At 39.1% G+C, this 26,555-nt stretch overlaps 1 protein-coding gene across 1 annotated transcript in view; it reads right to left on the bottom strand.

Annotated features, from left to right (window-relative positions):
* LOC146003582 (synaptotagmin-B-like) overlaps positions 1-26,254 on the bottom strand; it is a 136,689-nt gene extending 110,435 nt beyond the window's left edge. Inside the window, exon 1 of the mRNA XM_083141882.1 lies at positions 26,106-26,254. The gene's annotated coding sequence lies outside the window, so the exon portion shown is untranslated. The remainder of the gene's footprint in view (positions 1-26,105) is intronic.
* Between the last annotated feature and the right edge of the window lie 301 nt (positions 26,255-26,555).

Below are 26,555 nucleotides of genomic sequence, written 5' to 3'. Positions count from 1 at the left end.
AATTTAACTTATTAACAATAAATTTTAATTTGCTTTCTGTTGAATATATTCAGGATTTCTTATTTCCAATAATTTCTGCAACATTTACTTAGCCTTCGAATCAGAATGTATGCGTTATCACAAAAAATGCAAGTGTCCGGTTTTTTTTGTCCAGCAGTATATTATCCACGTAATTTGTTTGGATTCTGATAGCCAAAAATAAGAACGAACGTGTTTGTGTTTGTTATTTTACTTCACTCTTTGGTTCTTTATCTTAATCGCGACTACGAGGATGAATGATGGTTGGATTTGATAGGATTTGATTTGGTGTTTGTCATTTAACGTCGCTTTTGGGCCACTTTTTCCTAATCGCGACGATGAGGATCATTTGATACGATATGATGATATTGATGAAGGGACGGACAAAGAACACCCATGCGCAGGCCGGGATTCATGGATATGATCAATAGATGAAATCAGGACTCGAACCTGGGAACGTCGGACGAGATTGTGACTCCAGCACTGCCGATGAGATTTGTTAAGTGAGATAAAAACATTAAAAAAAGGATCAACCCGAAGCTACTGAATCCTGAAAGCAACATGAACGAAAAAAGAAAAAATGGAAATAAATATCAAATATCGTCATTTTTGTTTCTTCCCTGACACGCCAGTAACTTGAAAATAAATTACTTCCGACACATGACCGTTTTAATGTATCTTACAGCATTCTTTCAACTTCGGGTAAAACCATTTGTGGACACCCTGTGTATAAGCATAAACACATCTTTACATACAATTTCTTCTTGCTATAACGTTTTGTAAAGAAATCTAATTGGATACGAAAGCATAAATAAAATGCAATTACTACATTAGCGTTTTAGCATACGCCAACAACTGTTGCCACACATTCACACGTGACTAACATAAAATACGATAAACTTACCTGGAACTGTGTATTCTTGGATGCAAACACCGGAGAAGGAACTAACCGCTTATCAAGACGTTGCGCAAAACAGGAAATTGCAAGCCACATCGATACAAAGAGCACAGACCGTATCTGTTGCGTGAGTGACACAAAGAATAACAATGAGAAAACCTGGAGGAATATGTCTGCAGAGAAGATTGAAGGACCTTGAGTTGAATCGACATGGGTTTAATTATCTCTGGGTTCTTTTCAAGGTGAATTTTGCGATAACCTACATATAAGAACCTGCGATATCATCTTAGCGTTCAGTTTGCTTTACAACATGCTTCACAAGCCACACCCAAAGGGTAAATATAATTTGTTCACTTGACAGAAAGGGATTGAATTTAAAATGAAAAATAAAACCAAGATAAGCACAATTTTGTGATCTTCGTGATTAATTGATTAATTTGGTTTATTTTACTTCGCATTTCTGCCACTTTTGGCAAATCGTGAATATAGGGATGAGTAGGGTGACCATAAGTTCCGTTTTGACCGGGACAGTCCCGTTTTATAAAAGTCTATGAGCTAGCTTGAAAACCAAATCTAATTTAAGAGACATTTCATGCTAAAAAAAATGTTTATCGAATTTTTAAACTAGCGTCATGGCCGTCGAGAAGGTTCGAGCAGACAGTTGTATTGTTTTGTGTGTGTTCCGTTATTTGTAGAGTAGTGAATAAACACGACCAAAAAGCGCAGGAGTGTCAATAGGGACCTCCAACTAAATTTAAATTCCTGTATCTTTACACAAACTCAGAAGACAAAACTCGCGTTGAGTCAGATATGAGGAGAGTTTTATGAAAGGTTGGTGAAGAATAAAGTTGTTCTCAAGAAGAATGGTTCTTCTGATAAATACTTCTGCCACTCCACAGCTTCAGTGTAGCGCTAACGTCAAACGGATCAGAAACACTATGTAAGTCATACTGAAATTATAATAACTAATAAATCTTGACAACGGATCATATTTCATTTACTAGGGGGCCTCCCCGATGGCGCAGTGGTAGCGTCGCCGCCTTGTAATCAAGGGGTCCCGGGTTCGATACCGGGTGGAGGCACAAGTGGCTCGGATCCCACTATCAACTGTAGGTCCAGTCCCGATTAGCCTTACTGTGCATATGGACTTAAAACACCAACTCAACAACAACATATTTCATTTACTGTTTATGATGCAGTGGCGTACGCAAGGGGGGTTACGGGGTTTAAACCCCCCCTTGAGCTTGTGAAATATTATGAAAAGTGCTGTGGAAAAAAATTTAAATGGCCAATTTACCACAGTCAAAGATCTGGGACAATACTATTACTATTACTACATCTACTACTACTACTACAACCACTAATAATAATAATAATAATTTGAATTATTATTTCCATGTAGCATGGAGAAAAGCACAGCATTCCAAGCACACGCGTCTTTCAGAGCGATGCCTTGAAAATAAGCACAAGTTCTTGAAAGTGAAATATGAGGGTAACTATGATTTAAAAGAGAAATAAAATGTTTTGTATTTCAGTTGCAACAATGCTCAATACTCTGGCGTACGCAGTTTTTTTTGGGGGGGGGAGGGGCCGGAATAGTAAATGTGGATAACACATGGCTTCGTTTTGGAGGGCAGGATGCATAATAAAACATTTCGTATTTTTGGAGCTTTTCAGTCTATTAAAATTGTATTCAAAGACAAAAATGGTAATCGGGACTCACTTTAAAAGAGGTTTCGTATTTACACTTTGATTTTTTAAAGATCTTAACGGATTTTTATTTGAAAATTCTGATTTCCTGAAAATTTTGGTAGGGGCTGTAGCATCATCGGTAGAGGCATGCATATTTCGTTTTTGACAAAAAAAAAAAACGAAATTTGAAATAACACATTGCAATGTTAATTTTTAAGATTTCTGAAAGGTGTGAGGTTCATTTTCCTACCCTGTTTTGTCACGAAATGATGCGAAATGAACTGCAAAATGCGAAATAAACTCTTAAACACGAAATTTACCGTTTCTATACCGACGCGACAGTTTCTGAAGTCAGAAGTATCCTGTGTGTTATGCAATTCACGGAAAATTGATTAATTTTGCTGTAAATATTTGAAAAGCAAAAATGGACTCCTCTATACAGGAATAAACTTAATATTCTGGTAATGATTTAATGTGCTATTAGAAGGGATATGTTTATTTTGTGTAATAGTGCAGTTTTTAGATATATTCACATTTTTAAAACCAAAATGTAATTTTATATACCGCTTTTTCACCGCTATAACAGCGAAATTTCATTTTATTTACAGCTTTTGAACCCAAAATTGACTGTTTTTATACTGAAATTTTGCTTTTTTATTTACCAAAAGTATGTGCCTCTAACCATCGGCCAGTGTTCAACGAACATGTATTTTTTTTTGTGTGTGAACAATGAGAATTAACTAAAGAAAGTTCTTGGTTCGTTGTTAGAGGCTAATGTATAGACAAAGGCTAGGCGGACAAGAATACAGTCACCAGTCTGCCTTCCCATTGTAGAGTCCAGCACAGATATTTCTGCCGTGTGATGCGCGACACAACTCAAGAAGCAGTGTTGCTAATGGAGCAGATAGAAAAATCGCTGCAGTGCGCCGATGCACAGCTGTTACGTACAAGAAAATTAGAGAATTCAGGTACATTTAACGTTGAGTTTTAAACGTCATGCATTATACCAGAACTAGGATTAATATGTACTAACAAGTGGCTTTGTATGTAGCTACATACATATGGACTAAAAATTCGCAAAATATGAACTAACACATAAGAAAAATTACCAAAAATGCTGCAAAGAAGACTTCTTCATACGATTCCTTATTTGAGTGACTTCAAACAAAATAAAAAAATATTATTTTCCATTGCATTATTGCACTGGTGGCGTTCTAACTGTTTACTCCCAAAACCCGTATACACTGGTACGGAACTGCAACGGCAGATAATAACATGCCAACGTGTTAAACCGCGACAATTGGACCACAAAACTCCACCTCAAGCAGTAATATTATTTCCTCTCTGTGATCGGCGACAGTCGGTTGCCTTTGTTGTACATTTACGAAAGATGCCGGTATCCAAAACAACAACAACATATACTGCCACTATACGATAAGCTGCGCGGCTTTTTCTTTTGCTATGAACCAGAGCCCCGGCGCTAGTCATTTTGCCTCCCTGGGCGGTGGCGGTAGATGCCGCTCCATTTCGAACCCCCCCCCCCCCCCGCCATTACGCAGCCACGGGAAATTGAAAATCAATATATTCCTAAGTAAAACATCAAAATATAAAATAAATAATGAGACTTCTTATGCTATTTCAATACTATTAAGCGCAAAAGAATATCTCGCTCGACCACAGTTTTCAATAGGCTTATTTTTTTCTTCTCTTCAAATTTTGCCGCCTTAAAAATTTGCCGCTCTGGGGGGGGGGGGGTGAACAATTTGTGAATTAAACCTGTTGAAATATGTAAAATTAAGTATATTTTCCTTAAATATGTAAAAGTAAGTATTTATTAAAGTTACAAATATGGAAAAATATTGACAATGAAATGTACCTTAAATCACTACAAACATTACTATTCGCAAAGATATCACAAAATTTGAGCGATATTTCGTCAAACTAAAAGTATGTATTTACCTATAAATCCTAGCCCTGATTATAACCAGTAGATAACATTGAACACAGCTATGGGTTCGGTAAATTGTCTACAGTTCAGAAGCACTCGCACACAACGTCAAACCGGTCAAATACTTATATAAAATAAAATTATGGTGCTTCCAATCCAACAAAACTCACCGTCACTTTACCTGCCTTTCCCCTTCCGTGACAGAAATAGTGCTTCATTATTACAGTTGGCAACACTAGTTACTAGCTAGCCAATGAACATGCACTGCATAAAAGAAGCAACCACTACGCCGTGCTATATTGCCACATTACCGAACAGTGTGAACCGCGAGCTGGAGCGCTATTCAATTGTTTTCAATTATGTTTGCGCGAGTGTGTCCAGGAATGGAATGAAAATATGGCAACAATAGCGAAGGTTGGCGAGCATGGTAGAACACGTGATGCCAAGAGAGAGGGAGACGAAACGAAAATTGGTATCTACGCAACGGCAACGATATGTGTGTTGTACTATATTATTTACCGCAGCACGTTTGAATGTCTCTCTTTAAAATGTCTCACCTTGTTGACTAGACAATTATTCAAACGACAATAAGCTTAACTAGTGGAAAATGTTTTGTTGGTAAGAACAGTGAGACAATCCAGATGTGAATTATCGGGGACGTTTATGCGGGGAAGAAGCCGGAAAAATTCCAACCAATTCCAGGGATTCGAATCCGGATCTCCCGCGTAATTGTCAGATGCTCTACCGACCAGACCACCGCAGCTTCTTGGGTGAGTTCCATACTTTAATTATTTCAAATTATTTTAATATATTTTCTTCTTTTATGAATTTTCTTCACCCTTAAAATGTCTCACCTCGTTGACCAGACAAAAAACAAAAACAAAAAAAGGTCCCAGGATTTGATAAAAATTGAATGATTAGAAAGTAATTTCTTTCTATTGTTTTCATAAATGGTATATTTATGTAGATCTCTACTACATAATAGTAGTAGTGGTATTAGTAGTATTATTAGTAGTAATTCAGCTAATTAATTAATTATAAGTATTATTAATTAATTGTGATTATTATTATTTAATTAAAGTATAATAAATCAAAGGTAAAATTAAATTTGGAGGAAGTTTTAGAAATAACCCCCCCCCCTTGACGAAATCCTGCGTACGCTACTGTTATGATGTATCATTTATGTTATACATACTTTAATAAATAATACTAATAACAATACGTTAATAATAACAACAATAATTTTATAATTTGGCCTAACCGATTTTATACTGGTGGGGGGATAAACTGCCCTCCTTGGGATGTCCCGTTTTTGGATCAAAATATTATGGTCACCTAGGGATGAGTGAAGATGTGAAGAAGTTGATGAAGGAACGCTCACAAAGAACAACCAAGCCATGGCCGGGATTCCAACCCGGTATTGCGATCTTCGTGTCGTTCTGTGTAAACTATTGATATAGATTGCCACAAAATATCAACCACAATCCATACTCAACCCCTGATATTATTTGAATAACTAAATCAAGAAACCTTCGTTGGGGAGGCCATGTAGCCGTGGGCGTCTGGTGGGGGTTCGTTGAACGGGTTTGACCCCCATCCCCTCGAAATTGGCATCGTTTATTTCAAGTTACAAGAAAATAATAATTATTGTTATTTTTATTTTTTGTTTGTTTTAAGTCCACTTTTTGCAACAGATAGGCTAATCGGGACTGGACCTACAGTTTAAAGTGGGATTCGAACCACTATCGAACCCGGGACCCCTTGATTACAAGGCGATGACCTTACCACTACTAAACCGGGGAGGCCCTGTTATTGTCATTGTTAATAAATAAAAAAACGTTAGTTATCATTCGAACAGAATAACGAATCGAAAAATGCGTTAAATCGATATCAAATTTAGTGCAAAATACAAGAACCAGTTAATTTTTTCATATAGCCTACTACCAGTTAAACCAAAGATCATATCGTTTCACAGTTTTCAAAACTCTAAAATAGAGTTTTGTGTGACAGGTAAAGAAACAATCATTGTTACCAAAATTCCTCTTCAACAATTAAAGCTTTTTCTTGAACGGCGTATGTAAAAGTTAATAACAAAATAGAATAATTATGTATTTGAGTACACTAACTGCATGAAATGTTTAAAAAAAAATAATAGAAAATACAAGTGCTGGATTCTCATTCATCTGGTGGATCGAGTATAAAAGTTCCGCCAATGATGTAATAATAATCTTAATAATAACAATAATAATGATCAATAAAATAGTTCATTTTAATGAGTTCATATTAGTTATGTTATCATTAAAATCATAAGCGTGATAATAATGGTTATTAACATAACCCACAGCGCTACAGCACCTTGGAGGGCCTTGGCTTACCTACCGACTGCTGGTCTCCCTCCCACACTGTTCCTCCGTCACCTGTTATAGCGTGGAGGTCTTAGACCAGTATTGGGGCGACGGGTGATCAGCCCGACGAACCCCCAGCCGTTGTTGTAGGTCTTCTCGACCGGGTTACGCTCACTCACTCGGAGCTTCCCAATTTCCTCACGATGGTGGGTTGCCACCGGCCCTATACGTAGGCCGAATAAATTCCGACCAGAGCCGGATTCGAACCTACGCCGCCCCGCAATAATGGTTGTTATTGTTTCTATTTTACTATCAACATTTATCAATTGCTTGACCCCCCGTACAAAAAATGTAGCATGCATGGGAGAGGACAGAAAAGGCTACAGGGACGTTGTTGGGAAGCCTGATAGTACGTGACCTATGGGAAGGCCAAGACGAAGATGGAATAAATATACTAAAATGGTCCTGAAGGTTATTGATAAGGAGAGCCAATAATGAACTGATCTTTCCCAGGATAGGGACAGGAGGAAGAACATATGTTGTTACTGCAATAAACATCAGTCTTTAATTTTTTAAAAATGCAACATTATGAACAGAAAGATCTAAGAATCAAGACCATCCGAAGGATTTTTTCCCCACAGGGGCAGAGTAGGATTTCATATATTGTGCTTCAGTCATAGAAGCTTATGCAACGTCCACCCACGCAGTGCTCAGCACCACGGCGCAGGAGTACTGGTACTGGCTGCGTTCAACACGCTAAACACTGCAGTTGGATGGTCGGCAAAAGTTACCCATATGTGCTAACTGATTCAGTCGTAGTACAAGGACTCAGAAATATCTCAGGGCTTGCTAGGTGTAAAGAAAGACTAAACCAGGTTTATACATATATATGTAACAGTTTATTATAATCGTATCACAAAGATGTCCTTTAGCACACTTACTCAAGTGTCTTTACCTTTACCCTTACCACTCACTTGCATCAACAAATTGAACAGTATAAATGACAATAAAAATGGCTAACCATCTCATGTCATAAACATTCACACTGTACTCAGAATTTGAACTCCAGGCCTTTCTGCCAAGTACTTACTGATTTCAAAGAGTGCTTCTCGCTGAGCTAATTTACATTTTTTTCCATTTCACATTCCACTTTTCTGGTTTTTGACCTTTAATTATCATGTCCCAATAATTGATAACATTTACCAAATACAACGTCCACGCAGGGTCTAATCCTGAGCTAAGTTCATCAACGTAGAGGTGGACCCGTTAACATTTACAGAATACAGCGACCACGTAGGGTCAAATAAAAATAAGCGAAACTAATAACCGTAGAGGTGGATCCGTTAACACATTTAAACATTTAGCATGCATTATTCATCCATACCTTCCCAACAAAACACAATACTGCGACTTCGCAGGGCTGTTAAATGTGGCGACCTCGCAGGGTCGTTACACTTACATTTTATATTTACTGTTATTATTATATTACAAATCATAAAATTGAAAGTGACTTGAAAATACTTTGACGTTCTTGACGAGTTTAGACTTGAGTCCACTATTTAAGTAGGAACTGCTTCCTTTCCATAAACATGTATCACTTCCCATACGCTTGCACACGGGCTACCAAGGGGAGCAGTTGCCCGTCCTAATACTTTCACTTGGCGTTAAGTGTAAAGAAATGTTATTACCGTTATTAAAAAATATTATTCTCTTTAAAAAATAAAGTATTTTCAATCTGACGAAAGTTCCAAGCAACTACGGCAGGTTTATTTCCTATGTAGTTGGACTATCTCGCTTCGTTCTCCAGCAAATTACTTATTATTAAGACTCACGCATTTCATTCGTTACACCTATGTGACCTCAGAATAAATTGGTAACACAATGGAAATGAATAAATTATGTGTGGTTGTTTTGAATCAGCTGAACGAAATAATGTTTATATGTAAATTAGTCTGAACGACAGAGAAGGAAAATAAAGGAGGAGGGGAACAGAGAACTTTTGGGTCCAGGCACACACTATGTACGCCCCTGTTAAATACCCAAATGAACTTTCATCAAGGATTTTGCCCCCCTTAATCACAGGGTCTGCGCACGCCTATGTCACTTTTTTGATGAACAGTTCCTGACTTTTCACCATCCCGCACACCACTAGTTATGAGGCAGTCAACATGATTCTAATGTCTTTTGTGAAAACGTTCTCTCGTTATTTAGTTGGACGTGGCAGTTAATTGCTGTAACTGACAGTCTGTAAATCAAGGAAAACAATGTGGGATGTAAAGCGTACAACTATTCCTAATTTTGCTGAAATCAATTTCCTTTCTGAGGTTTTAAAGCTATCATCTTATATTTTAAGCAATAAGCTTATTGTTTGGAAACCGTATAACGGAAATAAAATTCAGTTATTTAGTACTTCAGCAGAATTATATATATATATATAATGAAATCCGAGGTTCCTGAGTTTTCAAAACTCCAAAAGTGAGATTCATGTAAGGGGTCGCCGCACAAGTAAGCCTTATACCTAAAATATCTCTAATTTTCAAACATTTTTCTTGAGGTTGTAATAGTTAACAACAAAATAGATTAATTTTGCATTCCTGTATAGCCCTATTAACGGTCAACGTCGATTGCATGTGATGTCTTAACGGTCAACATCTCTTTCATGTAGTACACCCTGGACTGCATTTTGCAGACTAACGAGGCTCTGGCGTCTGGGCCTACGGCCAGTATAATCCTCTGTGGGGCTTGTGTTGTGTGCTGTCCATATGTGTTTGCGAATGCGATTATCGTTTCGTCAATTTCATGTTATTACAATTCGTCCTCATCGTCGCGATTAGACCAAAGTAGCAGAATAGCCAGGTAAAATAGCAAAAAAAATTCAGTGAAAAATAAGAGAATGAGCTGTGTTGTGTTGTGTTGGTGTGTCGAGCAGAAAAGTTGATGCTTTACGTTGGTGAGAGTGTTTGTTTACTTTATGCAGAGATAGACTAATCTGGACTGGACGAACACAATAAGGTGGAAACCCCCGAATACAACCAAACCTCCACCCGTATGCATTCGAGGGCATACGCTTGTCCCAGTGCCTCTGCAATAAACTGGGACGTCTTTTGCTCGAATTACGGTTCCCCCGTTATCGTTGTGCACTACTATTTTATTGATAATTGCAGATACATAAGACTGAAAATAAAAAGAAAACAATACAAGATTAAATAACATAGTTAATAAATTGAGTTACATTACATTACATTTGTAGACAGTACAATGCTATACATTTTCCACGTGAATAAGTATCTTCCGTTACATATTGTTTGTATTACAATTTTAGGTGATATGCTGTAGTGTGTGGTGATCTAGCATGTACCGGATCCCGGGCTCCAAGATCTATGAGTGAGAAGTTTTTGGAGCTCGCACGCCCTATACATTACATAATATTGTTTATTGATGCATCTTGCATCAGGAGCCGGCAACCGAAAGCGGGTGAGCTCTTGGTTTAAGACCATTTATTTTTACGTTTTGCAATTATTGTTGTCAAAGAATGCTCCACCCCAGAGGCTAGGTGTTCCGCTGTCGGTGTCCAGCCCCCGTCTGTACAAGAGTTTGGGATTTGGAGTTGGTAAAGAGTGATTATAGCGCGCGCGAGTTTCCTTAGAACGGGGATGTGTGGTTTCTTAATGCTTTGAGATAAAAATTATATATGAGATAATAATAGATATAAAAATTTAAAAGAACATAATAAAAAAGAAGAAGAAGAAAAATATTTTAAACACTGGAGTTCCAGCGTAGTGAAAACATGGTGCTGAAAGTGTAGATATATGGTGATAAATATGAAACTGAAATATAAGACACTGGAGTACCAGTGCAGGGATAAAATGTGTGAAGTGCACTTTAGCATGGCAATTTAAAGATATGTGTTTTGTTTGCGTCTGATGAGGATATTTATATGAGTTAGAGGATTAATTTACATGTTTGATGTTCTGGATGCAGCCACCCTTATAAGGCAGTCTTTATGTTTCTCACCAGGCATTCTGATTGGACGAATTCTCCTACGCTCCTCAGCTTCCTGCCTTCCCAGTAAGTCAGCGAAGAATCTTCTTCTAGAAGCATTTTCCGCAGCTTCCTCCACTTCTTACACTTCGTCTCCTTCTGCCTCCCGTTCGTCCAGCCGAGCCGGTGCGGGAGGCACATTCCTAGTGTGTGAATTCCTTGCCGGTTGAAACCTGATATTCCTTACTTCTTCATTGTGTCTTGCCGGGATGGGCGCTTCCGACTGGACGAACAGTTTACAGTGGGATCCGAACCACCGTATGCCTCCGGGTATGAAACCCGGGGCGAGAAGTTCCCACTCCGCCATCAGAGAGGGCCAGAAAAGTGAACGAAAGGATATAAAAATAACAGTATATTTTCTTGTTTCTAATAATAATTATTTCTTATTTCAATTAATCGATTTTATATATTGTTTGACCCCTCTTTTAGAAATGTTTCTGGAGATACCCGTGGCTATCACTTAATCCAATATTTTCGTATTGGGACTTCTCTCTATCGCTATTATGTTCAGAATCGTTATATTGAAGATCAATTTTTTTTCGCATTTTGGTTAGCGTCCTTTTTCTACTTCTGTTGGTAAATCTCGGCGGTGGAGTAAATTGCGAATGGATTAAATAAACGAGGAACAGACTTGCTGAAATGTTCAGGATTTAAACCTTCGTAGCGTGTCACGTTAACAACTGCTCTACGGACTCCCTCATGTGTGACCATAATACTATCCACCATCACAGGGAAACGATACACATTTTTGCTTATCAAAGCGGAAATGAATGCAAATTCTCACGACCGCATTCTCATGGGTTAGTTAAAAAAAACCAATGATTCCATAGAGCGTACTTTGTCTCAGTGGCGTACTCACAAATATCCTATACTCATTCCTTTATCAGCTCATATGACTTAGCATGTAATAAATGTAAAAGTTACAGTTCTGAATCAGTGCCGGATCTACAAATCTTTCACCCCCCCCCCCGCCAAATATTACCAAAGGCCCCCTCTACCTAGCTACCTCTACACCCCCAACACATACACAAATACACATATATAATATGTGTGTGTGTGTGATTCTTGATGTTGACAAAGTCACATATAAAGAAGGTCCTAGAGGGTGATTCAAAAGTCCCTTAACACCCCCTATAAAATGTAAAGGAGTTAGGCTGGGTACAATAGGTCATGATAGAAACAGGTTAGGCTTATGGGAACCACATTGGTGTGTTCCATGCGGACGTCCGCCATAATGAATTCAAAGAAACCTTCAACACTGCATTTCTCGTGAAATTCTAGCCTGATTTGATTGTTGCCTGACTGCCACACGGGAAACCCGGGGTGGGTAATCTAAGGTCGGAATTTTTCCTGCATTGTCCCCGTATAAAGCGGTTCTAGGGGCCACCCAGCCTCAAATCAAATGGTACGTGGGGTGGGGTAAAGGCGACCGCAGCGTGGTGCTTATCACATCACCTTCAAGATGGCGGACCTCGAACATATATGGGGTCCACATACCCTAAATGTGCCTTCATTTGGTTTGATTTGGTGTTTTAAGTCCACTTTATGCACAGTAAGGCTAATCGGGACTGGACCTACAGTTTAAAGTGGGATCCGAACCACTTGTGCCTCCACCGGGTATCGAACCCGGGACCCCTCGATTACAAGGCAATGACGCTACCACTGCGCCATAAATGTGCCTTCATGGCACTGTGCTATATGCACAGGCAACTTTACCTTTACCTTTAACTTTATATATTGTAGCCCCAGAGTAACTACGTGTATTGTTTACATACGCATGTATAGTGGGATCCACTAGTATTGCTCGGCAAATTGTCCATGACTTTTTTCATGAATTTTTCGCTCCCAACCTATGTGTTTCTAAGCGATGGATTTTTATGTATGCTGGTGGAGAAATTGTCAACAGCTTGTTTTGAGTTTTCTTTTAATCTTTGTCCGTTCAAAACTATCAACGAAATTTTTCCATATTTTTAATACTTCAATTAAGATTCAGATCAACTGCATTTTGATTCAAATTAACAACACAATCACAAATTGCACATGGTACAACTACAGACATACCACAATGGTCTGGATGGTCTAATGCGGGGATTTGACCTGCAAACACTCCGAATGTGGATCCATCACCTTAACCGTCAATTCAAAAGAAGCAATGCTGGATTGCTACATTTAACGTTTGGTTTTGGTGTGGATAGATTTCGCACAGAGATAAATGTATTGTAGACAGATACTGAACTCACGCAGCAAACCGTGTGCACTATGAATCTGTGGTTCGCACCTACCGTAACATAGTCGATCAAACGCAATTTGCCTCGTGAGATTGAATGGAAAATAGAAAAGCATAATCTTTTTAACATAAATTATGCTGCAGGTTTTATACGAGATATAATTGTGACAATTTTCCACATAAAAACCAGGGACCGTGTAACACGCCCATAAAAACGGCATTAATATATCAATAAGTGCACAAATCCCACGAACGCTATCTCAGCTTCTATAGGACTGCCATTCTTCTCCTTCCTATAACTTTAATAGTAAAATTAGCACTTCAAATCACCACTATTTTTGTAAATAATCGCCCAAAAATCATGTTTAATCCTCACCAGTATGTTTGAATATTTAGCTGAAATCTATCGACAGACAAAATCGAAAAATGTCATTGTATTTTCATTATGTCTAATTTAAGAATAAAATACGCTCACAGTGCATATGTTCATCATCTGACCTCCATTCCCTAGTTTCTGCTGTCTTCTTATTTTGTACTCAAAGAACATAATGATCCTTCACTAGGTTATACAGCAGGATTGTCCCCAAAAATTAACATAAGTTTATAAAATTATAGTGTCCAGGTCTATGCAGGCAACAAATGTTTTCTGTTACCAAAAATGTTAAGCTCTGTTTGAGCATGGTAAATTTGCATTTCGGCAAATTTCCATTTAAGCTGCCAAAAACTACTCTAAATACCTGAAATGTATTACATGTTTAGAGCATACTTTACAATAAATAACTCTGCCGGCAGTGGTAGACGCATTGTTGCCTTCTACCCACTGTTGGAGCAATATACTGTAACTTCTTCTCTCCTGCGGCATTTATTGCCACTTCTGCAGCACACACGCACGCATATAAGTATATACACAGATATATCAAGATGCTACATTAACAGAAAATCCTCAAATAACGCGACCCGTCTCTGGAATTTCGAAATGTGACTCGCATCTCTGAAAGGTCGTTGGTTGATGAAAGGATGGGTTTTCTCTATCTTCGCAACCAGACCCCTACAACGCTACGAGATGAGTTTTCGAATGTCCTTGACCCAACTAGTGCCCATGACCAGACAAAGTAGGCTATTTTTCAATGCTGACACAAAGAACGGGGAAAATGAAGCAGTCAAACTTTGAAACCAACAATTACATGAAAATTACTTCCAATATATGCAAATTATATGCACGATAAGCTAAAATATGCACTAACGTCCCAAATATGCATTTACGAGATGCACTATAAAACATTACCATAGTAATCCACATTAAGTGAAATGCATAAATCCGTTTAGAGCATATGAATTTTCATTAAGGAAAAAAACATGCAAATATGCAAAAATCCGCCCCTACAAGTTGTCTTCATGTTTTGTGAACGATAGTGGAGAAAAAACAGCAGAGACGGAAGTACATAGGAAGTTCTTTTATTAAGATGTAAATACAATTTTAGTAGTGTTTGTTGGCTCTAAAATATGCAAGAAATTTATATATATGATTCATATATTTAAACATGAAAATATGCATTAAAAAAAGTTTAAAATGTGCATTTTCAAAAGGTTTAGGGAGGACTGTAATTCTTAAGTGAGACCAGAACAATGAAAGTGAACGGATGAAACGCACTACTAAACCTATCTCTTTATTCAACCAAGGAACATCTTAATCTTGATGGCTTCAAGGGCTCTACCGTAACATGGAACCAAAACTACCACTACAGCATGGTGGAACAAAGCAATCGACATCGCCTTGTACATCACAAGCAATTAATTTCCACACGTTTTATTATATCGCTCTGGAGAATATAGTCACGTACAGTATATTGCACGACTTCATATGATCTGGTCCATAAAAGATATACTATACAGCACGATATAATAACGTTAACATAAACAGAAAATAAAAAAAAATGCCATTACGAGATACCGATAAAGAGTTTCACAAGAGATTCTAGAATTGAATAGAGTTTGTATCTGCAGAACCCAGTGTGATATTTAAGAAATTTCCAGTGTGGGTGGGGGGAGTTCTACTGACTGTCTAGGGGAAGCATAGATAATGACTGTATGCCATATAACATTTCCCCCCATGGATAAAATTTATCAAGCAGAGGAGGGGACACAAGTACCCAGAGGGGTGAAATCCCCCCCATCCCCCCCTACAAATACCACCCTCAGAACCTATCTCAATGTCCTAGGCAAGAGGACAAAGTTACATTTTTATATGACCCTTCTTCCAAATGTTCCTTCCTCCACAGAATATTGTAGCGACATAAACTAAAGAAAAACCTAATTCTCATTCGAGCTCCAACGGGTCAAATCAGAATTTCGCAAGTCTTATCGATGGTCAAAAACTGTAGACTAAAAAAGATTTGCTTTGCTTTATTTTACTTCGCCTTTTGTGCCACTTTTTAGCTAATTTGCGAAGATGGGGATGAGTGATGATATGATGAAATTGATGAATGAATACTCACAAACATCCATGCCCAGGCCAGGATTCGAACCCGGGATCCCTGGCTAGACTAAAAGAATTCATTGATGAAATCAATAGGGTGTCGAGGAATTCGGAGTATAGGAGTAAGACGATTCTGCCATCTTTACTGTTTATCCGACGTTCTGCATTAGGAACGTTCAGGGGTGTAAGGGGTGACCTTCCACGTAGGCGCCCAAAAGTCAACCTCACTTCCACGTAGTGCACCCTGGACTAAAGACTAAAGAGGCTCTGGCGACTGGCACTATGGCCAGTATAATTTTGTGTGTTTTGTCCTGTTTGTTGTCCTTGTGTGTGCTGAGTGCCCATTTACGGCCTCAGCTTTTAACAGAAGTCAGAACATTTTAACATTTTTAGTTATGCAACGCTAGAGTTGTTATTTGTAATGATAAGGGGCTGGCCCCCGTATAATGTGACGGGAGCAAAATAGCCTAAGTGCTGACGCTCCCAAAATTTTAAATTCAAATTCAAAATTCAAATTAGGAACGTTCAACCACAAGAGGACGTGTGTGACCCCCATTAGTCTCTCTTAGCACGCCACTGATCAGTGGCGATATTAACAGATGACATTCTTCTTATGAAACGTGTCATTTGAACCACTATTTCTCTATTTCCCAAATTATCATTACGTAATATTACAACAAACGTGAATAAAAATTCCTCAAGAATATCAATTGATCATGTGCACAAAAAGTTCTGAAGTCGCCGAGGTTCAAGGAAGAAAAATTTAACACCAACTTTCTAATTTCTTAGGAACAATTTAGCATTTTTAAGACTTGCACTTAAAATCTCAGCAAGTGAACAAAGTATACAAACATTTAATCTAGCCCTTAGCTTTTGGAAAAGCAAAATCAAAAGTGAAGACTGTAGCACAGTTACACAGTTTGTTTTATGAACATAGGCTATCTTTACACTAACATCGAATTTGATTAAATATATTTTTAAAAAAAGTTACCGTGATAAACGCAGCATTTATCTGCACTACTCTAAATATTGTGATTGTTCATAAATGATTGTGAATCTATGCGCAAGTAGTGACGTGAAAGGACTCGTGAACACATGAGAGGGAATGGTATTGCGTGGAAGGGGGAAACGACTGCCGTTACCAGCCTTTGCAGCAACGTGTACTGCTTCGCTCTGCCCACTCGATTTCCTCCCCTTGTCTGATGCTATGCGCACCCTTGCTCCAGAGAAAACAGGGACAGAATATAGGTGCACACACACACACACACGCATTTCTATCGTTAAAATAAAATGTTTTTATTTTTATTCTCACCTATGTGCAGATTGATTGATTGTTTGTTTTTTTAAGTCCACTTTATGCACAGTGAGGCTAATCGGGACTAGAACTACAGTTTAAAGTTGGATCCGAACCACTAAGTACCTCCACCGGAATCGAACCCGGGACGACGCTACGCTGCGACATAAAGAGGCCACCTATAAGAAGATGTCTGTACGTCGTACCACCAGTAAAGAAAGGCTTTATTATTATTATTATTATTATTATTATTATTATTATTGCTATTATTGTTATTGTTGTTATTAGTATTATTGCAGCATTAAACTGGCAAGACCTAACCCTTCAATTAGAAAACAGAAGAACAGATTCCACAGTAAAATTACTTTTCTTTGTTTTGGTTCATATACCACGTCCGATGAACAATGGCGTGCCCATAATTTCGTAATGGAAGAAGGGAGTGTCAATGGAGATTGTGTCTATTTTCAAAAAAGTCAGAGGAAGGCCCCCTATCCTGCCAGGGTAGTCAATTTGTGGTGAATGACATACTCGGTGAAGTCAATAATCCTAGGATCAATGCCCCCCCCCCCCCCCCGTGGCGGAGTGGTTAGCACATCGAGCTACGAAGGCAGGGGTCCCGGGTTAGAATCCTGGCCTGGATGTTTGTGAGCGTCCATTCATCAATTTCATCATATCATCACTTACCCCATCTTCGGAAATTAAAGCAAAAGTGGCACGAAAAGCGAAGTAAAATAAAGCAATCAACCAAAAATGATATGAACTGCAACTACAAGTCTCTTGTCTCATTTACTTAACTAGTTCAACATTTTCCATATCTATCAATACAAAACAGAATTAGCACCACAAAATACGCAGCTTGTAGAGGATAATTTGGGGTATTTATTTTAAGTTTTGGTGCTTGCGTATGTTAGAATCATGTCCTCCTACAAGGATAAAATGATTCATCAACGAAGAAGGAAGAACTTTGTAATACTACTTTCAAGTCTCCACAGACGAGCACTTATTACTGTGACCTCGCGCCATTTGACCTTTTAGATTGGTCAGATCAAGTGCCAGATATGCGGTTTCAACATAAAAGTTTTTCTCCTCTAAAGTGAAAGAAAGCGTGTTTTATGCAAGCCATAACAGTTTAACAATAATAATATGGAACAAGGAAACTTTCTATACTATAACTCGGTCATTCAACTATCTTTGTTCTGTATGATTACCAAATCAGTTTAATAAGATCTCGACCCAAATAGATATTGTGAACACCTAAGTGACTTTTAAGTCGAACTTGCAAAGTGTGTATACGGTCCCGTTAGTATGGGCACAAATGTGTGTGCGTTTATGTTGGACTGAATGTGAGTTTTTGTGTAAGTTTGCACGATGCACGAGTTAGGAAATTACAATTATTTCCAGCGCGTAGCGTTGTAACACAAACCTTCGTCTCTGGAGTGGAGGGCCATAATGCTGTATTCCATAGGCTTGATTCACTACAGATGTTTGGCGGAATGACACTCAGACTGCTACTGAACGACAATATATTCTTCAAAACACACACACTACATTGTTATACAAACTTTGCTGTGCTGCAAAGCGATGAACGAAATGAAGCATAGCACGTGCTTCGCCATATTGTCTCGCTCTTCTAGAGTCACTGTTCTGGGTTTGAGAGTATGAACTACAGCGCCTAGAATAACGTAGTGTGGAAAACGGCATGCTTCTGCGCTCTCTGGCTGGTTCCACTCGAAAATGATCCGATCGAGGCGCTGGTGTTGACCCCGGTGCTTGGTGTTCGAGTGCTTATAATGGAAGTAAATGGAGTTTTCGCTGCAACGTCTGATTCTTTTACATGAAGCATTTCTATGAATGTGATAATTGCTATGATATTTGGTACAGTGGTCGCGAAGATATTAACGAACATTCTAGACAGTCGACCACGTCCTGTTATCGTCATACTTTCGTTAATAATACGGGAGAAAAAATACGCGTGGAATGTTCTTGGCAACTAAATTTTTGTGTATGAATTAGGTTCATTATTATTATCATCATCATCATTTCTTTTAAATATATACACACTGAAGCATTTGTATTTTTGATATTTACTGTCTCTTTTCTTCCGCTTTAAACTAATCGCGGCGATGATGATAATGATGATTGCATGAAACGACAAGGGGAACCCCACAAAACTTTCTTAGTGGCATCGACATGAGTGTAAGGCAACTTTCAAACCAATGGGACAAGCGACACGGGATGTTCACACTGTCACACTAGTGACACACACTTCCAGACTGTAAAAGAGCATTCATTGCAAACAGCAAACGACACGTTCATATGGCGTATTCGCGTGCTACTTGTTACTTCGGTCGGAAAGCTCCTTAAAGGAAGGGTGCTGAGACCGAAGCGACGCGCTACAGGGGGAGTTCCCAACTAAGTGACAAGCAACATGGTGCCTTCAGTCTATTAGCAAGCGTTGCTTGCGAACAACAGATAGGCGACACGATAAACCGCACAATACAACAACAGATCTAGGCGACACGATAAGCCACACGTGTCGCTTTGTCGCTTCTGCGTCGCTCAAACTGGGCTATTTCCCCAATAGCTTGCAACATGTTGCCGTGGTTTGTTGTTCGCGCATACGCGATACAATGAGTGTCTTGCTTTAGTGAGATTGCGCACCAAAGCGACAAGCGGCACGCGACACTTATCGCTTGAGGATTTCACCAACCGAACGCTGGCCTGTGCTTCCCGTCATGCCGCTACGATGTGAAATGTTGCTCTTAATTGGCTCCTTTCCAAGCAACATGTGTCACTTCGGTATGAAAGTTGCCTTGGACCGAATGACCCGTGTCGCTTTGGTGTGAAATCCCCGTATCGTTTGTCGCGTGTCGCTTTGGTGTAAAATCTCCTTGAGGAAACGGTGCAGTCAGAGCTTTTGTCCCTACGGTTCGTAAGGCTGCGTTGATTTCCGACTGCTCGCTTTCAAGCGACATTTGTGGTATGTCACCTCGGTATGAAATATCTCTCAGGATACTATTTATATTCTAATAACATAGAAAAATAAACTCTAATACACAGTCCAAGACCTGACGTCCGGAATCACATTACGATGTTTCTTCTTGTGTTACGCATGCTATTTATTTATTAATTTTATTATACTTTTCTTTCCAAATTAATGCCATTTCGTGACTGCAAATCACTCCACAAATATAACTGTTTCCATCAATTCACTTACCGCCTTTCTAGAGAAACAAATCTGCACAATATATTCCAAAAACTAACTAAGCCGCATTACTTTCATAACAAAATTAGCACCGGGGTCGATCGCACTGCCATCTACTTGTCATCGTCTCGGGGAACCAGTTTCTTGGGTCTTTTCCACACTACGTTATTCAAGGCGCTGTAGTATGAACATTACAAATGTAAAAAAACATCTATTGACTAACACATCAATTGTGATCTCAGACACAAAGAATTATGCGAAGTTTATGTAATTATAAATGTGTGAGCGTGTTAATTGACAGACAGGTGGCCTCCCTGATGGCGCAGTGGTAGCGTCGTCGCCTTGTAATCAAGGGGTCCCGGGTTCGATACCCGGTGGAGGCACAAGTGGTTCGGATCCCACTTTAAACTGTAGGTCCAGTCCCGATTAGCCTTACTGTGCATAAAGTGGACTTTAAACAACAAATCAATCAATCAATCAATCAATCAGACAGACAGGTGATCTCGCCACAAAGGTTCCGGGTTGCAGTTCCGGCTTCGGCTTAGGTATTGCTTTGTGAGTACACATTCATAAATCCTTCTATCATTCATCCTCATCCTCGCGATTAGCAAAACGTGGCAGAAAATCAAAGTAAATTAAGGAAAATACAAGTTAGTTAGGTTTCGTTTAAGTTAGTGTTGTTTCTTTTCATTTTAAAATGGGTCCTACTTTTCTGCAGGAAATATAAATGAATGAGATAACCCCAAAACATATGTAAGTATATTTGAATGTGTATATACAAGGTGTATCAGAAAGGATAGCGCAAACTGAAACGGTGAAAAGTACACGATAGTAGAAGCAAATGGTTATCAGTAAACATGGGATCGCAACGAACCGTTTGCGAGATAATTGCGAATGTGTGGTTACGATCTGCTACTGACTTGATTGTTTGCACACATCGTAGACTTGTCACTTTACAAGTAACGTGCGTGTTATGCCTTCCGTCATGTACAGGACATATAGTTTGTTTACAACGCCCCCTTTCGGCAGCGTTCAATTAAAAAGTAAGAAAACCTCGGAGTGCGCAAGGAGACTACAGCACGATTTGTAGAAACAATAATTACATCACATCAGGAAACCATTAGACCCCGGATTTTTACGTAATATCAAAGTATAAAATATGTACATAAATATGTAACAATAATTGATAAAATATGTACCTAAATATGTATTATCAAAAGAATATGTAATAATAATAATCGACTATCCAAAAACTTTCAAGAATTCGTTAGGTATTTATTTTATTTGAACATGTTCAACATAATTTTAAGGACATAAGTTGTTCAAAGTATAATTTGTATCAAATAAGCTCAAAAAAGCGAAGCTGGGTTGTAACGATTCCATTGAAAGTCAATGCATTCATTACAACCCAGAACTGTCCGTGACTGTACATATTTAAGAAATTTTCCAGTGCATTGAGGCAAAGACAGCTCTTTGTAAGTTTCGAAAAAAAAGCAGCATTTACAGAAACAATCGAATGAAAATACATAGCTACTTTCGTACTTTTTGTATTTTTGTACAAGGGAACATATTGTGTAACTCGCTACGTACAGGAAAGTAGCTTTCTTGTCCACCGATGCCAAGTTTCTAGGTGCTTTGCCTAAACATAAAAGGGAATCGAAAATATATAACCAGAAAAGGGGTGGGGGGAGAGAAACTATAGCATCTTTCGATAAGTAACAGTTCCATTTTCTTTTTGTTTTTTTTTCCCCTTCAACCTGTCTGGGCAGTCCATTTTGGCTACAGCCGGATTGCGCACGCTTTTCCGGTTTTATCAGTGGTATCTGATAAGCCGTTGACAAGCTGTCACAATGTACAGGATTGCGCACCAAAAAATTAGGCGATGTTGTCAGATGTAAAATGTTCTCCAGCCGTTCTCACTTCTGTTGTGTTTCTTTGTGTGCGTGTATGTGTGTGTGGACTTACACGTGTTTTTGCTGGAAGGTTAGCATTAGATTACCATAGAGGATGAACCTGATTGGTGGAGTAGAATGTAATGGTCGGTGTATCTCCGTATTTATACCGAAGGGCACGAGCTTCGATTGACAGAAGTGTTTGTTGTGCAGTCATTAACCTAACCTAACCTAACTTTTGAGTTTGAGTAAATTGGTATGAAAATTGTATCTTGAAAACATCAATAGTGACTTACTGTATTATGTAAATTGGTATGAAAATTGTATCTTGACTTGTTACATTTACTGGTTAAGTTATATTTTTCTATTTAATCCTTAAGATATTTACTATTTTATTTCTAATTTCCCTCTCTCTTCTTGTCTAAAGAAAAAAAACAGTTTTGCGCACAGACTTTAAAACTATCAAAGTGGCAACGTTGGATCAAAATCTGTGCGCAAAACAGGTCAGTGAGATTTGTGCGCAATTCTGGATCTAAAGTGTGCGCAATTCGGTTGCGGCGGTTCATTTTAGGTGACCGTTAGTGTTGCCCACGAGACGAGATTTTGACCTGTCTCGTCTCGTGGAGTCTCGTGGAATAGCTGTCTCGTCTCGAAAATATTCGTTTGTCTTATGACACATGGTCAATCTCGTCTCGTCTCGAATTTTTAAAAGCCTGTCCCGTCTCGTCCCGTGGGCAACACTAGTGACCGTAAACACTATGCATACCATTATATAGAAAATATGGCATCACATGAGCTACGAAAATACAGGAAAAAATGACCTTAATATGTTGTCTTATGTAAAGTAAATTAGCAAATACGTAATATCCTGGCAAATATGTAAAAATATGTAAATATCCTGGCAAATATGTAAAAATATGTAAATATCCTGGAAAATATGTAAAAATATGTAAATATCCTGGCAAATATGTAAAAATATGTAACATAAAACTTACGCTAAATCATTTCAGTAACATAATTCGTTGATATTTTCCTGTTCAATGCATGTATCTCTACATACAAATTCAGGCTCTAGTAACCATACATTCGCAATTATCTCGCAAACGAAAGTTTACCGAGATTCTTTACTTCTGCCATCCTATACTTTTCACTTTTCCATATGTGCTATCATTTCTGGTATCTCTCTCATATGGGGGTGTGTATGTATGCCTGCCGCGTAGCCAAATTGTTCTAGCGGTCTCGGGTTTGCTTATCGGTGTGAGACCCGAAAATTTCGAAATTCATCCATCACCGAGAGGACAATTGAGGGGGATAGTTGAAAAGCAGCAGCGATGGGGCTCAATGCACTTGGGCATGGCAGGCCCTGGCTATCAGAGTTTGCGAGTTGCGAGTTTGTTTGACTTAGAGTCCGCTTTATTCACAGACAAGCTAATTGTTTGGAAACGAAAAGTGAGGGATTCCATCAAGGTCAAGGTCTTGTTCTAAAGGTGATTCATGCAAATGTGGGTCAAATATACGGGAGGGGGGGGAGGGGATTCAGAGTGCCGGAGTGTAGAGCAACGAATGAATGAAATGCACAAGCAAGGTAAATCTATCCGCTGTTCACCGTGCCGTGGAGGCATGTCAGTACGTTATCAGCATCATGCTTCGTCCGTCTTTACCTTCAGGTAATACGAGCCTGGGTGAGCTCCATAGCACTTTAAAATGGGGAATTACCACCTGAGATAACCGACGCGCGTTTTCCGTGTGGAAAGCAGCCGTCCTATTTAATGTTAATGAACCACTGCGCCTGATCAATGTAATACATAACAGAGATTCGAAACCAAAGGTAATAAGAAGGGTACGGTAACTTTTCGGCGGCCCACAAATCCCAGAATAGAAGCTACATGAATTATCATGACAATGTTCGGACAGAAATTTCATGAAACAGAACATTCAAGATGTTAGCAATTTTGTTGAACACGAGAACGTACCTGAGCAGTGCAGGATCTACACATTTTTGGCCCTCCTGCTAAATATTGCTAAAGGCCCCCTTTATATATGAAATACACGTACTTATGAAAGGAAATGTCAAAATATTTGCTGCCATACAGTTTCTTAAGTGTGCATATCCACAAACTCAGCGCTTGAAGTGGAAATTGCTAGCTCGGGGATGTTTGTTGGAGACTTGGGGCTTGCTGGAGGAAAGGGGGGGGGGGGGATGTTTTGCGAAAATTGTGTTAGCTGGGGGCAAGGTGCGAATTAATAGGGGGATGCCGGGGATTTCCCCCTCACAGAAACTTTTATCCGCGGAAAAAGAACATCATTTATGCCCCTGCCAGGGATGTTTTTATTCCCTTCAAAGAAAACGGAATTGAAAGGATATAGTACAGCATTTCTTAACAATGTTACAAATGCAATTGAAAAATCATTTAATTTACTGACCGGTAATATATACAAATTTGCATACCCTAAAAGCCTTCCTCCAAATGAAATCACAAATACGCCAATGAGTGAGCATCCCCCTCCCCCCAAAAGCAAAAAGCTTAATTTGTACAGTGGCTGGGGATACCATTCCTTCGCATCCACCCTCACTTCGAGCGCTGCACACACCCCTGGAAAGATTTGATTTTGTTATTTAGCTTCGCTTTTCTGTCACTTTTGGCTAATAGCGACGACGAAGATGGGTGATGATAGGATGAAGTTAATGAAGAACACTCACAAAGAACAGCCATGCCAGAGCGGGGATACCTGAGACAGACAGGCAGAGAGTAGAGAACTATGAAAATGTACTTTTTTATTTTACAACAACATATTAGCCGTCCTTGTCGTATGAACGTATTGATGAACGAAAGTGATAAAACATGGCCTGCCGCCTTGGTGACTTTCGATTTCGCCAGCAAAGTTCTGGGTTCGGGTTCCGGCTTGGACATGGGCGTCTTTTTAGGACTGTCCTTTCATGAATTTCAACTCATCATTATCGTGGCAATTACCCAAAATCGGAAGATTGATTGATTGCTTTATTTTACTTCGCCTTTTCTGCCACTTTTGGCTAATTTGCGACGATGAAGATGAGTGATGATGTGATGAAATTGATGAATACACACTCACACACATCCATGCCCAGGCCAGGATTCGAACCAGGGACCCCTGGCGTCGTAGCGCGATGTGCTAACCACTCCGCCACGTCGGCAAAAAATCGGACGAAAAGCAACGCAAAATAAAAAAATAATTAAAAAACATGACCTCTAAACTTTCGCTTGATTAAGTGCACAGTACACCACTAGAAAGGGAGAACGTAATGTCAAATTTATTAATACTGTCACTCAACAGTTGCCTTCATATCACCAAACCTTGTGAAAGTAGAAGATAGCAATGTCGAGCCGTTACTCGAACACAGATTTCTTCCGCTTTGCCCTTCATGAAACGGTGTCAATGCCAGATAAAAGACTGTGAGCGTCTCGATACTTTGAGTTTACAATAACACTAGTCCTAATTGTGTTAATCGTAAGCACAAGTCAGATACACACTTAAAATGGAAAACATTAAATATCCAATAGCCTAGCGCAAACTATTAACTCATACAAATGTAATCAAGGTCAAGGATACATCGAATACATTACCTCCAAGTGCTCCCAATGATTGAAATTAAACAGTTTTGGCATGTACTAAATATTTTTCGGTGTTGTATTGCTGGATGCTGGTACAGTGGGATCCATGAGTATTACCGTGCAAATTGTCCATCACCATGTTCGTGCACTTTATTTGACCCAATAAGAGCTTCAAGAATTAAAAGAAAACTTCCATCGCTTAAAAACACTTAGGATGTAAGAGAAAAGTAAATGAAAATAGTCATGGACAATTTGCACGGTAATACTCATGGATCCCACTGTACATGCGTGTGGTGTTCTACAAAGCACAATCATTTTACACGAAAGCGGAAAACAGAATACCTACTTCTCTGGATGAAAGTGGAGCAAAATGTAGCCAGTTTTGTGCAAACAGGCTGCATTTAGATCACAGACGAATTCGTTGTTTATGCAGAGAGACAAAAGTTAAAAGACTGCAGCTGAACAGCCGGTTTACTTACGAGAAAAGCCCTCCCTTCGCCACGCTCGAAGCAAGAACCAGCGAGGAATTTGTTGAATCCAGCTGCTACCAGCGACACAGTAACCTCAACTGACAACCAACCAGGACTCGGGCGCGCCCCTCTCCCGTGCTTACCTGCCGATAAGTATTACGTAATGCAGCGTAAAGCGTGTGAGAATAGGTCGTTACAGAAAAAAGAAGAAAAAAAAATGGCGCGTCTTCATTGCGCGCATTGCATTCTGAAGAGACGATTGTAGGTGGCGCCAGTATACAAATGAGCCATAGCAAAGTCTTGCGTAAAACCCAATGGTCGTTTAAGATTTTCTTCATGGTGTTTTAATATTCTTATGGCGTCTTGGAATTCTGTGGGTGCGTTGCGCTTTAAGAGAATGCCGGACTGCTGATGTCATGATTAAATCACCGAGGTCAAGATGAATCATCATCGAACATA

Source organism: Lepisma saccharinum, chromosome 20 (assembly GCF_977018435.1).
Source record: "Lepisma saccharinum chromosome 20, izLepSacc3.1, whole genome shotgun sequence".
In the NCBI taxonomy this organism is placed as follows: Eukaryota; Metazoa; Arthropoda; class Insecta; order Zygentoma; family Lepismatidae; genus Lepisma; species Lepisma saccharinum.
Note: the sequence above shows the minus strand (reverse complement) of the source record. Positions and strands in the feature narration are given on the sequence as shown.